Below are 14,324 nucleotides of genomic sequence, written 5' to 3' on the forward strand. Positions count from 1 at the left end.
TTGAAATTTAGGGATTTAGACCTCAAATTAAGGTCGGATTCCAAAACCAATTGTATATCCAGGCTTAGGGGTGAATGGGTAGTCGAGTTTTGGTCTGAATTTTGGGTTTTGACCAAGCGGGCCCGGGGTCGATTTTTTACTTTTTGGGAAAAATATTGGGAAATATATAATTATTCATTGGAATTGATTTCTTTAGCAATAATTAATGTTACTAAGTTAATTATGACTAGATACGAGTGGATTGGAGGTGGAATCGAGAGGTAAAGTGGTAATTGAGCTTTGAATTGGCCGTTGGATTGAGGTAAATGTTTGGTATGGCCTTGACTCGAGGGATTAGGGATCCTAGACTTAATTGCTATGTGAAATTTCATGTGCATGGCGTATAGGTGTGGTGACGAGTACCTATGCGCCGCCAAATTATTTGTTTAGCATGTTCCCTTCCCCATTTCTAATATATTGTCTTTCTGTCTTAACTGCTATGTGCTTATTGATGCTTCCATGTCTATTTGCTTTTTGTTAGATGTTGTTTTCTTTATTGAAGGTATTAATAGTTCCGTAGTTTCATTGTATTATGTTATTGGCTTAAGTTGGTTTATTGGTGTTTCATGATATATTCTGTTTGGTCTCGCTGTGTAGTAATATTGAGGAGATTTCATAATTGTATAGATTTCCGTTTGATTTGGTTGAGTCATAAATGTCGTGGAGGGTTTGAGCTAAATCGTGAAATACTTCTTCTTATTGTGTGATTGGTACTGACATGGTGGGATCGGGTTGCACGCCGCAACAGGAGGAATAAGGGTGAAATGTGATTGTCTGGTGGGATCGAGTTGCGCGCCGCAACAAGGAATAATAAGGGTGGAGAGGTGGGATCGGGTTGCATGTCGCAACATGAGGAATAAGGGTGATATATTTAGGAGTAATAAGGGTAGACTGGTGGGATCGGGTTGCACACCGCAACAAGGAGTAATAAGGGTGAATGTTCATATTGTAATGATTATATGGTGGGATCGGGATGCGCGCCGCATTATTTTATTGTTTATGTATTTTTCCTCTGTTGTGATTCTATTATGTAGCACTGTAACTCTCTTAAGGACTGGTTATAGCTGAGTACTGGCAAGATAATTGAGTTCCGTAATTATTTTATTGCAAGTTACTGTTGCATTTCGTTCCATACTTCCTTTTTGCTTTATTATATATTGTATGCATGTTATATTGTAAATGCCCCACCTTAGCCTCGTCACTACCTCGTCGAGGTTAGGCTCGACACTTACCAATACTTGGGGTCGGTTGTACTGATACTACACTCTGCACTTTCTGTGGAGATTTTGGAGCTGATTGTGGCTGATCGAGAGGTCGGTTGCAAGCATTCACCTAGGAGACCCAAGGTAATGATGCAGGCGTCCGCAGGCCATGGCATCCCCTCCTATGTGCTGCATTTCTATTTTTTTTTCTTTCGAGACAGATGTACTTTTCTTTCAGACCATTACTTGTAGCTATTCCTAGAATGTTCGTGGGTTGACACCAGTTTCTGGACGATAACTGTTTCAGTTTTGTTGATAATATAAGGATAATCAGTTAAATATGTACCTCCGCATTTATATCTGTTCGAATTAGTTTTGTAAATTTTAAATTATGAAAATATAAAGAAAAAGGTGAATATAACTCTAACGTTGGCTTGCCTAGCGAGTGTGATATTAGGCGCCATCATGGTCCCGACGATGGGAATTCGGGTCGTGACACTTGTGCTTGTAAGTAACATATAATTGATTATTTTGACTAGTTTTTTGTTGGGATGGAGTGTGTGTGTGTGTGTATTTTTATGCAATTTTACCCATTTGTAAATATTTATTGAAATTGTATTATTTTATGAAATATAAAATTTTAAAAACCCATGGGGCTTACGCCCCGTGCCTCGGAGCTTACGCCTCGCTGAGGCATATGTAAAATACCTCACCTTACGCCCATGCATTTTAAAACACCGATTTTTGGTGTCAGTGCAATTTCTCATACTTTGATTTACTCATGGAGTCTAGTGCAACTTTTGAGATTTGATGAAACTTTTTTTTTGGTGTGGGGCGGAGGGGGGGAGGGAAGGAGAAAGAGGGAGAAGATTATAAGATGGAGATCGAACTCTTACTAACGAGATGAAAGTTTTGTATCCAACCAACTATACTACTAAGATTTTCCGCTTTAATAAGATTTCTTGTTAGATCTCATAAAATATTTTCTTTCATACTTTTTGCTAAATCTATTAGTCAACAACAACAACAACAACGACCTAGTAAAGTCCCACTAAGTGGAGTTTGGGGAGGGTAATGTGTACGTAGATCTTACCCCTACACCGGTAGGACAGGGAGGCTGTTTCTGATAGACCCTCGACTCAGGATTAGTCGGACCAAATATACATCTTAATCTTTTTTTTATAGATAATTTGGATGACCAAAATAAATAAAACCTATGTTTGTTCTTTATAATGTTGTGATTATGCATGATTCTTTAAGCCGAGGGTGCATTGGAAACAACCTCTCTACCTTCACAAAGCTAGGGGTAAGATTGCGTACTTTCTATCCTCCCTATACACCACTTATGGGATTGCACTATTGTTGTTGTTGTTGTTGGACAATGAAAAAAAAGACCTTTTTTTCTTCTTAACTCTTAAGTTAAGTATACAACAACAAACCCAGCGTAATCCCACAATTGGGGTATGGGGAGGGTAGTATGTATGCAGACCTTACCCCTACCTTCAAAAAGACAGAGATGGTGTTTCCGAAAGACCCTCGACTTAGGAAAGATAAAAGGAACGACAACAACAATCACACCAATTCTAAAACCGAAGAAAAAAATACAAAGATACAAAACTAAAACTGAGTATTGTAATCAGAAGGCCAAAACGAAAGCAACAACAAGTAATAATCAAGAAACACGAAAATACATAACTAACGCTAACTCATTTACTAAAGCTATTGTTACAGACAAGGACAACGCTATGCCTTTATTCTCAACCTCCACACCTTCCCATGAAGGTTATGAACAATGAAAATGAACTACATATGGTAGAAAACCATGTGAATCATCAATACGATATTTGATTCACACGGTCCGCACGCTGGTTCATGCAATCACAAAACCATGTGAATCATCAATACGATATTTGATTCACACGGTCCGCACGCTGGTTCATGCAATCACCGCCCGCTCTTGTATTTGTAATAACTTGTCTTGAATAAAATAAAATTTTGATGGAAAAGAACCATAACTATGCAATCCTATTCTTAATAGATTGACCCCAAAATAGCATATCCAGATTATAAGAAAGCCACCTCAAGATATTATTTTTTATACAGATGGTAAAGCAAAAATGAAACTCGCATAATTGCCTCAGCCTTTTGCTCTAATGCAGTTCACGATTATGTATAACATCTTAATTATTAAAATTACCAAAAATCAGCAAAAAGTATCATGTTTAGTGTTAAGGTCTGGTTTAATCTCTCGTGTCTCAAATGTTGCTTTTAGATTTTAAAGCCAAATGCATCCACTCCTAGATTTTCTACTAAAGAAAGAAAGGACTACGCTTGCTGCTCAGATCATCACTGAAGGCAAAATACCATTCAGATCCCTGAAATGAATGCTTCATAGGTGACTCATATTCAGAAAAACCAAATACTTGAAAACTATTGAGTGCAGGTTTGACATCAAAAAGGTTTATCATGAGTAATCAAATTAGAAATAGCAGAATCATTGACAGAAAGATAATTGAGAACAAAATACACTTATTACCTTTTCAACCAATTCTTCTTTTGGTGGATGCAACATAAAGCTTGGGGTACCACCCAACATAAATCTATTAGTCAAAGTTTGTTAAATATTTAATGGGGAAATGACCAAAATTGCTCAAAAGTTTATTTAAAGGACTAATAAGAACATACCTCAAACATAAAGGACCATTTTCGTCATTTCTCATATAGTTTGGTAAAAATGGGAGCTCATTCTTTTTTTCTACTCCTATAAATAGAAGCACCACTACAGCGCTGGATGTGCAAAACCCTAATCAGTGGCGGCTGTGCCTCTAAAACCCTAATCAGTGGCTGCATGTACATCTATAAGCTGTCTGTGTTATAGCTCTGGCGGTGCCTCCCAATGGCAGGCGTTACGAGTAAGGAGCGAAAACTCCTTTATCGCTTTGTTACTTGGACCTACATTTGAACATCTCCCTCTATGTGGATTCAATATTTAGAGGATTCATCATTGTCTAAATACTAAATGATGAATCCTCTAATACTAAATCCAACTTAGTGGTTTAGCATAGGGTATAGAGGAGCTTTGAGTCTCTGTATAATGTGTTTGGTTTACAACGAAGCTCACGGAATCGGACGGATACTGCGCCGTCATATGTCTCCAACAGAACTGGTAAACTGGTATATCCTTATTTTGATTTTGTTCATTCTTATGTATGCATAACATGGCTTGTGTTAGCATTGATTGGTCTATTCCTCTTCCCCAGTACTATGGGTGTAGAGAGGTCTCTAATCAAATGCTTATATGAAAGTTTGGAGAATGGTTGGCCCCTCGAATTTGTTTATGCTGTTGGGGTTTTCAAATTTTCTCCTAAAAACCATCAATTATGACACTAACTTGCATCCAGCTCCCAATTCCTTTTTATTTTAACGAGCTTGTGTAAATTCCCTAGAGTTAGCAATCTATTTACTCAACTGCATTTCATTTTTGAGTTGAAGCTGTTCCTCGGCAGTGCTAATATGAAATGGTATGACTCTAGCATTGCTTATTTCTCTCCTTCCTGTACGTATGGATGGAAGAGGATACTCATCGATGCTTACATTGAATTTGAAGTTTGTCAGGCTCCTTTGAAAACTTTTTATGATAGAGGAGTTTGGAAAATACTCCTACATATATATATATATATATATATATATATATATATATATCATTATGTCAGGAACTGTAAGCATATTGTTAAAGAAGAATTAACTGAATTAGCCACCCACCCAATTGCTTAAACTAAAAATAGTCGGCAGATGTATAATATATGCATAGTCCATATATAATATGTGTATAATCATGTATAATCATGTATAATCAATGTATATTTGCTAAGAAAAAGTAAACAATGAATTTTATCGGCTATTTGTGTAAAAATCCCTATTTTTAATCTACCTGAGTATTTTTAGCAGACAATCGAGCTGAAGCTATTTGGTTGATGAAAAGTTCCCAACTGAAATGTGGTTGTATTTTGTGGAAATCTTATAAGGGGAACTAGGATCTTGAAAATTGGAAGAGCATTTTTATGAGTTAAGGATTTAGTTATAGACTAGTTTATGGTTCTGTCTGACAATGAAATATGTTATTCTTTTTTGGCTCTGATTGACTTCCTTTAGGCTATAGTAGTAGAAACTTTCTTTTTATTTCTTATGACTTGCCAACTTTAATCCACCAGTTCAATACAATTAACATTTAGATGATCATCAATTGTAATGCTGCTAAACCAAAATGTCAAATGCTTTCTCTAAACTGAAATCTTTTAAATTTTTTTCTGAAGAAAAAAAATGTAGTTTAATTTTTATTTGGATCAGATTGCTTTTTCATCAAAAAATAGTGATGGATCCACTTTCTTATGTATGCATAAGTTGTACTGTGGTTGATGCTTGTTTGTACTGATAAGTCAGCATTGATTGTTATATGCCTCCTTCTATCACTATGGTTGTACAGAGGTCTCAAATCAATGCACATATTAAAGTTTGGAGAACGGTTGGCCCCTCGAATTGTTTTATGGCTTGGGGTTTTCAAAATTTCTCATACAAATTATCCTCAATGACTCTGTAACTTGCATCCAGCTCTACAATTGCCCTATTATCACTTGTGATTCACTGCCACATAATTATGTTTTGTTATGCCGAAACAGAAATCTTTATATATTATTCTGAATGGAAAATGTATTGATCATTCTTTTTGGGCTGGTTGGTTGTAACATGCAATAGTTGCTCAAGCTAGTTCACTCAAATGAGCTAGTTATAATCGGTTGCATTCTATATTTGCTCGTTTGTTGTTTGATCTGGCTGTTATTGGGTTCCCATCTCTGTCCGAGTACAGGCAGATACTATCAAGTCTCTTTACATATGCATGAATCTTAACTGTTCATATATTTTTTTAAAACTGCTTGGCCGCTGGCATCTGGCTAAGTTTCGTTATGTTTGCAGGGTATTGGTGTTAAATTGAAGAGTCGAGGTTACTCTGAAAGCTAGCAGGTCCATGTCTCAGCTTGACTCAGTATTATGATTCACTATCCGAGGGCATGCGTCTGAGTGTTAGATTGCATCAGAAGCATGAAATGTACTATATGATCTGTAGATGGTAGAATAGAAGATTCTTTATGGCATCAACTCACGCTGGGAAGGGTAACGTGTTTCACAAGACCTCCATTGCCTAGCAGTACATGACACATCTCTAATCTCTGTATAATTTTATTCTGTAACTATGTTTACATTTATTCTGCAATTAGGTTTACATGTGAACAGAACAGTGCAAATAGGAAAAAGGAATTCAGAGAGTTCTCATATTCTCTTTGTGACATTATTCATGAGTGGTGCTGAAATTAAGTATTTCATCTTGTGTTGAATTAAAACAAGGAAATATGACTCATTGCCTTTACATGGTCTTTCACAACCTTTACCACGAGATGCTTAGTGAGCTAAATTATTTGAAAAGAGCATAGGTGAGCTGATTATTTTATCAGAAAATTTCATACCTCTCGACCATTAGCAAACAAGGATTGATTAAATTACAGGATTTATTATAGTTACGGACATATTATAGGTCCTAAAACATCAGCCAATCTACAGTTAGGTTGGAATTAACACACAAGTATCCTAAGACAGAAGAAACTATCCTAACAGAAATAAAAGAAAAAAGTAATTAACACGCAAGTATCATCTCTCTTGGAAGAAAAAAATTTTCCAAATAAAGCAATAGTAATTTTAAAAGGAAACTTTCACGTACTAGATAATTGAGTAGCAATATATTGGATGAAATTGCACCCTAAGAATTAACTCCCGCCCATTTAACTTCTTAAACTTTTGCTTAAATTAAAAATAACCGGCGGAGATATAATATATGTATAATTTATGTATTAAATGTGTAATTGTGTATAATCAATGTATATGGCTAGAAAAGTAAATAATAAATATGACCGGTTGTTTATGCAAGGATAATCTCTTCTCTTCTCCTCTTTCTATCAAGATCTTCGTCGCAAAACAGAATGGTTAAGAGAATGGCTTTTGCTTCTTAAAGCCAACTTTTAAGTTATAATTAAAACAAAGGTTAGGAATACAATTACTTTATTACTTTTTCTTTTCTTTTCTTTTATTTCTCTTCCTCCCTCCCTCCTACAGTTGGTCCAAAAAATAAAAAACTTTATTCCCTTCTTCATGGTAACATTTTTATGTTATTATCCTAATTCTCTGTCAAATATATAATTAATTTTACTTCTATGTTAGCATTTCTGTTTCTCCGTTTAAAGCAACAACGAAAGCACCAATTAAATTCCAATAGTTTATTATGTGTCCATATAATATAGATATGCAAATCCATCATAAGATCGCATGAACAATAACTTAATGAAATAAAGATGAAACTGTTTTAAGAAATTAGCAAGCAAAAAGTACCTGCACTGCATCAGATTGGCTGCATTGCGGCCCTCATTTTTTATGTGGATAAATCATCATGAAGTTTGTCACAAATTAAGGCCATGCTTAAAAGTGGAAATTTTTATATCCGTTTCATCCTATAACTTCTTTTGTTCTTGCATAGCGAAATACAAGATCCTGCTTTAGTTTATTAAGCTCTCCGCCGGCAATCTGACCAGCCATGTGATGAGATGAACATTGAAAGACAGAATAAGGTGTCATATAATTACATATTAAGCATTTGGGAGTTATAAACATGAAAAGACATGAGAGTTATGGATAATATTAAGGGATTTTTTCATTCCTATACACTATTAGAAACTTTATTATCCTAAATGTTCATGTTTAGTAAATTACCCTACCTACACAAGTTTTGTTTACAAAATATATACATTCCATCTTAAAAGGCTCCCAATTCAATTAAGGGATTTAGTTCCACCTTAAATCACTTCCAGAATTATTCATATTCATGCGGCAATAGAGTTGATTCAATTTTCTATGATTTCGCGCACAAGCATTAACGAAACAAGCAGGAAAAAGCTTTCTTTACTTGTTCAATTCCTCTTAATTCAGTTGTGTGTCGGTCCATTTGATAGACTCCCGAGTGAGATAAAATGTGATTGTTTGATGTAGCAACCTGTGATTTATAAAGATAAAATGCACCAAAAAAAGTATGTAATTAATTAGCAAGTAGTTGAAGGTGAACACAGTAAATCTCATAGTTTACCTACACAAACAATATATATCTGGAGTTTGCATATTTTAAGCAACCCAACTTGCACCAAACAAGAGAAGATCATATCTTAGAAGACAAAAAGGCAAGAACAGGGAGGGGGCAAAGAAAATTTATTCATGTTCAGAATTATTGTATGTTAATTGCGAAGTGATTTAAGACCATACTTTTCAACAGCTTTACCATTTCTAGGATTAAAATGAATTCCACTGATGAACTCGTACAAAGACCTTAAGCAAAGAACAAGAAAAAAATACATGCCTGTGTCATCAGTTACACGACTACAAGCTGAAATATAAGAAACCTACGCAGTCAACTTCTTGCACGTAAACATTAGCAAAAGCCAAAAAGTTTCTATCACGTAATACAGGTTTCTACAACATGCTCTATTTGTTCCTTTGAATACTGAAACAGGTCAAGAGATGAGAAAGTTGAAGGCATGATGACCTTGCGGAGTGCCAAACTTCGTGAATAGGGATAAAATATATACATTTCACCTCTGAACATGACGGTATAATTTTAAGGTAGCAGGACTATCTTCACTAACAAAATAATCTGTTAGCTCTGGCTTTGCATTTGAAAATTTTCCAGTATATGGATTAAGATTTCAAGTTAAAAAAGAGAAGATAATTAAATGACAAAAGAACCCTAAAAGTGAATAAAGCTGCATAGAAACAAATACAAATTTTATACAATATGTCTTTTGTATATTTTGTATTTGATTTATACATAGTAAAAATAAATTTCATACAACTAATTATATATTATATAATTTATCTACAACTTATCTACAACTTTCACACATTATTTCTACCCAGTTAAATACAACTACAATAACATATAACTTAAATACAAATTTTATATAAAATTTATACAAAATGTCTTTTGTATATTTTGTATCTGATTTATACATAGTAAAAATAAATTTCATACAACGAATTATATATTATACAATACCCAATCCAAACAAATAATGATTTTTGAAAGTCCAAATTCGAATTCAAAGCTTCAAAGCTTTTTAATGGCTGTCAATGGTGAAATTGCTGCTTTCTTTTTCTTTGCTTTACATTACTGAAATTAGGGATTGAGAGATAGAGAGAGACGTATAGAGAATTCTCAATTCTTTGCAACAATATTCAATTCAAACAAATAATGTTTTTTGAAAACCCAAATTCGAATTCAAAGCTTCAAACCTTTTAATGTTTTTAATGGTGAAATCGTGGGTGGGTGCAAGATACGTGGGGGTAAGATGTGGAGAGAGAAACGTGGGGGAGTGGAAAATATGTTAGAGTACGTTTAGGACACTAATTATTATCATTAATTCCCTTAAAATGTACATAAATGGTAATTGGGTATATAAAATATAATTATAGTAAAACTTGAGTAGGGAGGGTAATATAGTTTCATATAGTGTATAGGAATGTAAAAATTCCTAATATATTAATTAGAAAAGTTAAGGACATTAAGATATGTGAGTTATGGAAAAGATATATCCAAGGGACGGTTCTTTTATCAGGCTTTGAGGTAACGTCTTGGACTTCCCAATAAAAGACGTAACAGTTGTTTATTATTTAATACATTATTTTAAACTTTTTAATAGTTTTAATAATTGAATGAAAAAGGAAGTAAAATGCAAAAAAAAGGAGAAAAAAGATAATTATAATTGCTGGGCAGATAGAGGTGCCACATCACCTTACTAATTCCCAGCTTTATATTTATATATAGATTTTATAGATAAACAAACAAAAATGAAAATAAGACATTATTTTTTAAAATTAATTTTAATTAAAAAATATTACATTTAGCTATAGATATACCTTATAGGAGTGTGCGTGTAGTATTTCGATAATACTTTTGAGCAGTAAGTAGCTAGCGTTTGACCATAAATTCCCAAATTTGTTTTGAAAAATCTCATTTGGGTGGAGTTTGATTTGAAGATGAAAATGTGTTTAGACATCAGTTTTTAAAAAATATTTCCCAAAATTATTTTGGAAAAAATATGAAACATGATTTATACCCACAATTTCTAAAAACTATCACAAATACACAACAATACCATTATCAATAACATTCTTATATTATCGTAAACTATAGTCCTGAACATAAATAAATTTGGTACAAAATTATCCTTTTTATAATGAACTACATGATACACTATCAGATGACCGAGAAGACGAAGCAACATTATTACAAAATAATAAATGGTAGGCTCTTTTATCATAATCATAATCTATATTATATTAAAAGTGGGAATCCCATAACTAAAAAGTCAAATTACATAAATACCCTTCTAAAAAATCTAAATGCCCTATTTTATAAATTTTATATAATTATTTAATAATATAATAAAACATCATTTAAATAAATGTAAATGATGACCCAAAAGGTCATCACTTGTTTTAGAAATGAATTTTATGTTCCGAGGCCTTAAAAACCTTTCAGTATCACCTCATTTGCGTGCGCAGTTCGGGCGCATAGTCGGAAAGCCAATATGTGAAAATTTGTGAAAAATGATGAATTTTGACTCTAAAATGAATTAATTTGATTTCGGTCAACATTTTGGGTAAACGGACCCGGACCCGTGATTTGACGGTCCCCGAGAGTCCGTAGGAAAATATGGAACTTGAGCGTATGCCCGGAATCGAATTCCAAGGTCCCAAGCCCGAGAAATAAATTTTTAAAGAAAATTATTTTCTGGAATATTATTGAGTTTTTGGAAGTGAAATGTGTTTAAACTTTGATGGTATCGGACCCGTATTTTGGTTCCGGCTAGGGCTGTTCTTTCGGATCGGATATCCGAAATCCGAACCGATCCATTCAATTTCGGATTTTGGATTTCAGATTGGATCGGATTTCGGATTGTGTTTATTAAAATTTCGGATTTCAGATCGGATTCGGATTGGTATATTTTAATCCGATCCGATCCGAAATCCGAAATTATTAGGCAATGTATAAATACTACACTTTAATTTCGGATAGTAAATACTTCCTATACATCTTCCTCCAAGTTATTACCTTTACAATTGCTAGATTTAGATATATTGGCACTATAGTACTCTCATAATTGCATAAACATGAATTTTCTTAATATATTGCCTCTTTTACAAAGAAAAAAAATATTAGTTTGCAACTTTGAGGCATAATAATATGATCCGTAAGATCCGATCCAAACTTTAAAATCCGATACGATCCGATATAATTCGGATTGGATTGCATTTTCTAAAATCCGAAATCCGAAATTCAAATCCAAAATGTGCTAAATCCGATCCGATCCGTGCACAACCCTAGTTCCGGCGCCCAGTACAAGTCTTATATGTGATTTAAGATAAGTCTGTGAAATTTGGTAATAAATAGACTTGAAATGATATGAATCGGACCTTAATTGAGGACATTGGGAAAATTTGATGTTCTTAACAAATTTGATGATTTTGATGCTAAATTCATAGTTGTTGATGTTATTTTGGTGATTTGAATGCACGAGCGAGTCCGTATGATATTTTTAGGTGGGTGTGCATGTTTGGTTTGGAGCCCCGAGGGCTCGGGTGAGTTTTGGATAGGCCACGGGGTGGATTTTGAACTTAAGAAATTGCAGACTTCAGCTGTTGCATTGCAGGCCTGCATGCGAAGCCTGGCTCACAAATGCGAAGGCTTTGTCGCAAATGCGAACAATAGCCCAGGCCAGCTTACCTCGCAAATGCGAGGGATTGATCGCAAATGCGATCCTCTAGTTTTAGCCAGCCGTCGCAAATGCGACACATTTGTTCGCAATTCCCACTTCGCAAATGCGAAAACTGCTTCGCAAATGCGAACTTAGCAGAGGCCTTGGTCACAATTGCGACATCTGCAACCTGCAATTTTATAATTTAGCCGAAAATCTTTCATTTTTCACACTCTTTCAAAATCAAAATACTCTTGGGCGATTTTTCAAAGACAACTCTTCTTCCAAATCAATTGTAAGTTAATTTTAACTCGTTTTCTTCAATCATTAACATAATTTACATGATTTCAACTCAAAATCAATGATTTTCATGGGGGAAATTGGGTGTTTTGGATAGAACCTAGGTTTTTCAAAAATTAGGGATTTGAACCTCGACTTGAGGTCCGATTTCAAAACAAATTATATATTTGGGTTCGTGAGGGAATGGGTAATCGGGTTTTGGTTCGAACCTCGGGTTTTGACCATGTGGGCCCGGGGGCGATTCTTGACTTTTTGGGTAAACTTTTGAAAAACTCATTTTCATGCATTACAATTGATTCATTTAGCATTTCTTGATGTAATTAAGTAACTTATGGCTAGATACGAGCGAATTGGTGGTAGAATCAAGAGGTAAAGCGATAGTACAGACTTGAATTGTGTTCGTGGCATCGAGGTAAGTGTTTGGTCTAACCTTAGCTTGAGGGATTATGAGTCGTGTCTTATTTGCTACGTGTTAATTGTGGAGTACAACGTATAGGCATGGTGACGAGTATCTATACGTCGGTGTCAAGCATGCCCGTGAGTCTTGTATTGTAATTGTTATGACTCTGTTGTGGTTTGTTATGCTTCAGATGTTATTATCATTATTGTTCCCTTACCGGGATGTTATTATCATTACTGTTCCTTTGCCGGGATATTATTATCATTATTGTTCCCTTGCTGGGATGTTATTATCATATTATTGTTCCCTTGCCGGGATGTTATTTTGATGTTATTATTCCCTTGCCGGGACCCATTTATGATTTGTGTTGATAAAAAAAATGAGAGCGGGTTGCACGCCTGTAACAAGATATGTGAAATGGGAGCGGGTTGCACGCTTGCAACAAGATATGTGAAATGGGAGTGGGTTGCACGCCTACAACAAGATATATGAAATGGGAGCGTGTTGCACGCCTGCAACAAGATATGTGAAATGGGAGCGGGTTGCACGCGTGCAACAAGATATATGAAATGGGAGCGGGTTGCACGCCTGCAACAAGATATATGAAATGAGAGCAAGTTGTACGCCTGCAACATGATATATGAAATGGGAACGGGTTGCACGCCTGAAACAAGACATGAGAAGTGGGATCGGGTTGCACGCCTGCAACAAGATCTGAAATGAAAGTGAATTCTGCATTTGTTTTCCTTATCCTTGTTAGTAATTGGATTTTGGTTTCTTTATATTCTCTTGATGCAACAAGATCTGAAATGAAAGTGAATTCTGCATTTGTTTTCCTTATCCTTGTTAGTAATTGGATTTTGGTTTCTTTATATTCTCTTGATATTCTGTTGTTATATGTCATTCCCTGAAGCATGTTTCCCCCGCCCAATTTTAAATGTAATTATCTGCTTCTATTTTCACTGTATATGATATAACTGCACAGGTTTATTTGGTAGTCTGGGCCTAGCCTCGTCACTACTTCGCCAAGGTTAGGCTAGGCACTTGCCAACACATGGGGTCGGTTGTGCTGATACTACACTCTGCCCTATTTTGTGCAGATCCCAGTGTTTTAGACTTTGGACCGTAGTGAGGTTGCTACCTTCAGTCTAGTAGGCGACCCGAGGTAGTCCTGCAGGCGTCTGCGGGCCTTGGCGTCACCTCCTATCTTTCCTTTATCCTGTTTCCTTTACTTATTTCAGAAACAGTGTATCTTTTATCTTTCAAACTTTGTATGTAGTATTCTTAGACCATCTGTGAAACTGTGACACCAAATTCTGGGTAGAGTTGTATTAGACTTCCGCGGTTTGTATTAAGATAAATTATCAGATTTTGTCTTCCACTCAATTAGTTTTGCTATTTGCATGATATCTATTCATCACTAATAATGGTTTAAAACTGGAAAAGGTTAAGTAATTAGAATAATTTGGCTTGCCTAGCTTTCACCAGTAGGCACCATCACGACTTTCAAGGGTGGGAAATCCGGGTCGTGACAAG

General features: G+C 35.1%; 1 long non-coding RNA gene across 1 annotated transcript; it reads left to right on the forward strand.

Annotated features, from left to right (window-relative positions):
- Positions 1–4,034: 4,034 nt before the first annotated feature.
- On the forward strand, positions 4,035–6,614 carry LOC104240837 (uncharacterized). Its single transcript, XR_714551.2, has 2 exons — positions 4,035–4,407; positions 6,213–6,614. It is a non-coding gene; the product is annotated as an uncharacterized lncRNA (long non-coding RNA).
- The last annotated feature ends 7,710 nt before the right edge of the window (positions 6,615–14,324 follow it).

This window comes from Nicotiana sylvestris, chromosome 3 (assembly GCF_000393655.2).
Source record: "Nicotiana sylvestris chromosome 3, ASM39365v2, whole genome shotgun sequence".
In the NCBI taxonomy this organism is placed as follows: Eukaryota; Viridiplantae; Streptophyta; class Magnoliopsida; order Solanales; family Solanaceae; genus Nicotiana; species Nicotiana sylvestris.